Genomic DNA, 4,686 nt, shown 5'->3' with positions numbered 1-4,686 from the left:
TTGTGGTTATTTGTTGTAATTGTGAGATTGGTAGTTTAACTGGTTCTGTCGCATAAATGCGCAGTATGGTTGACGCATGTGCAGATACCGTTAGCCATGAGAGCATTAGGGCACGACTGTTGTAGGCACCTTGAATCTTCAGCGGTTACGGCCACCAACACATATCTTGCCGTCCATTGATTGGATGCATGCACGTGACAAGTAATTTCTCTCTTTTGCTTTGACGTTTCAATCTAACGATAAAAAAAACATAGCGTAATAGAGAAATACACTACTGTCGAATTTCTCCGACGTAGCGTCAATCCCGCTTACTATAGCAACGAATGCTATGTTTGACAATAATACAACATTATTATACCAAACCAAGAGTATCATTTGTCGCTATTACATATTACGAGAGATCCATTCAGTCTAGGGAGGCCACTCGCATTTGGACATGCCGTAAACCTCGTGTCTGAACACTGGCTCTGGGCCCATAAAACAACCACCGGATTATTCGGCTGCCCGAATACAGTCCAAGTAGTTCAGCAGTAAATCAGTGTTACATAGCAACAACAACAGCTTTTTTGAAGACTGGGGAAGTGTGAAATTCCACTTGTCTATTTTATGAAAAGATTTTTTTAAATAGGAGATATGTGATTCGTGGTCATTCAATGAAACCCTGCATTAGCTTGCGATTATGAAGGTTGCGTGTAAAAACTATGCAGTAGTACTACAAGGCCACCAATCATTATGCATAACTTAGTGACCAAGATTCCATGGAAACGGCTTCCTCCCGCCAGTTTAACAAGGTTTCTCAGAATTCAAGTAGAATCCATATTCAAATATTTACAACTGAAGCTAAACACGATTAAAACAATACTGTTTTTACAGGGTTTCTGTTTGAACTAAGAACGCCTTCCTACCGGTTGACTAGCGACGGCGTGCTTTTCTTATGGTAACCATGCGCCCAAAGATCACAAGTCGATATTTCACCTCACCATTTACATAAAGCTTTAAACAGAATTAACACTAGCATTCCTTCTCATGAATACTAAATTCATGTCTCTCATCCTCTCATCAACCAACTATCTAGTGCCATTAGGGAGATTTTCAGACTCCCTGGGAAAGATGTAAAAGCATTCTGGGAGTTAAGAGAAGCAAATGTTAATACATGTGCTCAAAGAGGTGGCTTCGAGTGTCCAAACAGGGTGAGTTCCTTGCCAAACGCCTACCAGCCTTTTGAATGTGGTAAATCACGCGTTTATTTGCATGATTTGTCCACAAGTAAGCACATAACAGTCAAACTCGAAAGGCATTCGTGATGTTCCGGACAAGCAACAAATGCGGGAGCACGAGATATCCTAGCAGGCACACGTGCTTATCTTTACAGTGAATCACCTGTACTCCACAACGACACTTTCAGCAATACCCTCATAAATCTAACTGATATATTTTATTGATCCTTGGCAAGTTGTAATCCCCGTACATGCCTTCTACCCCCTTTCCAGCAGGTGCGCGATACCCCACCCCTCAACAAGTTTCACCTCTCCCTCGTATCAATTCTAAAACACAATCAAACCAATCATCGTATTGATCCTTCAGCCATGACGTTTAGCCGCGAGCATGCCCGAGTGACACTTTCACCGCATTAACTTGTCAATAGAATTTTTGACATGAAATTATAGCCACGTGGTTCAAGATTTATTTTCTTTCTTTTGTTTATTTGTTATTGAGGCAGGGAGCCCTGAAGGAAAGGCTCACTCTACCTTATGTGTCCCACGTGTTCTAGAGGCGAATAAGCTGGTACTAAAGCAAATGGTGATTGTCTACATGCCAAGTGTGAAGTACTCGTGTCCTGTCACCTTCTGAGCGCTGCAGGCGACTTGGCCCGACTTCGTGTGTTATCTACATTTATGTGTACAATATCGTGAGGGGGCAGAAGCGAGGGCTGACTTTCCCATGGACCTGTGGTCTCATACAGTTCTCACGAGATTTCCAAATTGACCACGTGTCTTGGATCTTAAAACATAATTCAGAACTACCATAAAATATGGTATCTATTCACCATTATTGCACTCCCGAGATTTACTCAAACTGACGAATAGAATATTTATAATAAAACACCAGAAAGGCAATTTTCACATGACAAGTTTGAAACTCATAATCCCAAAAGAAAAAACATTTATTTTGTTTCTGCCTCTAGAGAATTCCTGATTTATTACCCCAAACACAATCAAATAAACATTAGACTGCATTGTTCATAATCCATAAGTTCCTAAGCTGTCTTTTTTCATTCATACATTTAGTGTATATTATCCCCAGAAATCTACCACTGACTGCCTCTGTTCCTTCTATCCTTTGCCATTGATTATACAGGCCACTGTCATGTCTCATCTTCAAATCTACATCAGTTATACCGAATCGCTTTTTATTCGATTGATGACAACAACGCAAGATACTTCAGTCAGATACGAACAATGGGGTTTTTCCAATTCCCAGTATGGCCTTTCTGTCCACATTAGGTGCAATGAGTCTTGTCCGCAGCCATATAACGATCTCACTAGAAGAATTCATAGCGCTATCGTTAGATGCTTTGCGTTGATTTTCACGCTTTGAGTAGCGTATGGGATGCTGAGTATGAGTCCTTATCAAAACAGTAATACAAGAAAGATTCCTGTATATTTTATCGAATATTCACCTCAGACCTCGTCTTCCTTGAATGTGCCGCGCGCTTGAGAGCATCCAATGCTGGAACAACAGTCTGATAATGGGAAGATACATTTCTGTGCTGGGAAAAAAACTGTTATTGCTAACGATTTCGTAATGATCAGATATGTTGAGTGAGCAGTTCGAGAGGGCGTGTTTTTAGCCATCACTATGTCTGATATACCATTGTCAGACAAAGAGTCTTCACTTTAAATGGACACAAGGTTTTGTATTTTAACGTTTGTCATTCTGGTTCCTGGAAATGGTGTCATATAATGTTTTGTCAGTTGGACATCAGTCTGCACGCGTTTGTATTTTGTATTTATGCAATAAATGATAAACTCGATAAACGACTGAGTGACACTTAAAGCCGTAGTCAACAAAATTCAGGTTCTTTTACGGCGAGTAGTCTAGTGGTTCTAGTGGTTCACTCATCACGATGGCTCTGGTTTGATTCCCAGCATGGATGAAGCAAGTTCTTCTGTGTGAAGATCCTTGTGATACTAATGCAATATTACTGAAAGCGGCATAAAACCAGACTCATTCACAACCCTTTGTAAATACCACAACCAGGACCAAGCAAGCTATGCTGGATACGATGATACACGACTGGACACGTCTCAAAGACTGACCACGCAAAACCTTTTACGACCAGTCTGAGGTTTTGCTACATATCTCCTCTGCATCACGGTGGAGTGATAATCAGATTTTTGTCTCCATCTTGCGGTATAAACAATAGGGGGGGTGGGGGGGGTTGATTCAAAATGGCTATTAATATAGACAAATCAAAACAGGGATTACTTCAAGGTGCGCTGTCTTCAACGACGCAAGCTGCGGTGTCTACAGCGACTGTGGCACGAAGGTTACCCATATAATGGTGGCTGCAAATGATACATGGTTCTTAGCTGTGAAACGGGTCAATCACTGGACTGTTTAGTCCAGATTTACAAAACAGCGTCCAGTAGCTTATTGCGGTGTTCTGCAAGAAAGAAACACGTGGAGTGGCTGCGGTAGTTGCCGCTGTACTCCTTCAGCTGTTGTAGTCGTGTTGGGGTACTGATGGTACTTGGGGAAGATGAGCATGAACGACAGCGTCTTTATGTCACCTTGGCAGACATATACGACTTTCTATCAGTTGAGAGTTGAATGACTACATCAGTGTTTTGCGCTGCTAATGACCTACCCAGTTCTCTCAATTGCGCATGTCAACTTTATAAGTATATTAAGAGAATTATCGTTCTTGCGAATTCCGAACTTCACCGTAGGTGGCGCATCGTAAGCTTGGGCATAGTTCAATTCAAGGCTATAGTAGACCTGTCTGATAGACCCCATAGATGCTGGTGTGTTTAATGCGCGGGCGATGAGCATTAGAATAGATGGTGTAGTGTTACGTGGTGGATCACAACAGGTGGATTAACGCACCGCGGTTCAGTACCTTTGGCTTTGCCGAGGAGAGACGACATAACTAAGTCTGCTGTAGAAGCGCGCCACGCTCATTCATCATCCTGGCATACAGCAATTTCTTCATAACTTGCTCACATCAGACGTTCTTTCATTCTTATATGGAAATAAATCCAATCACCTTTGCACCGCTTCACAACAATTATTGAGCAACCCGCCGCGATGAGGCGCGGAGGAATCACAAGTAATTTACATCAAAATAGTCCCAGCAGGATTGACGCCCATTCATATCAGAAATCTCGTAAGGAGTACCAAACACGAAAATTGAAAAGGGGCATTTAGTAATTGCTGTTGCTCCGTGCGATAGGTTAGCCATTACTACGCTCATTCCGGCTTTTAAATATTTCAAGAAATACTTTAAAATTTCCAATTTGCATAATCATGCACATCGAACGTATAGCCCTATATCTACACACGCAACGCTCAGATTAATCTTAAAGGCATTGCTTCCCTGTGTCACATCGCTAATGGCGTTATTTGTAACATAACCAATCTTACTTGCTGGAGTCGGAGGAAAAAAACTTATCTCTGAAACAA

The sequence above is a fragment of the Haliotis asinina genome, chromosome 3 (assembly GCF_037392515.1).
Source record: "Haliotis asinina isolate JCU_RB_2024 chromosome 3, JCU_Hal_asi_v2, whole genome shotgun sequence".
NCBI lineage: Eukaryota > Metazoa > Mollusca > Gastropoda > Lepetellida > Haliotidae > Haliotis > Haliotis asinina.
The sequence above is the reverse complement of the archived record's forward strand: the minus strand, read 5'-3'. Positions refer to the sequence as shown.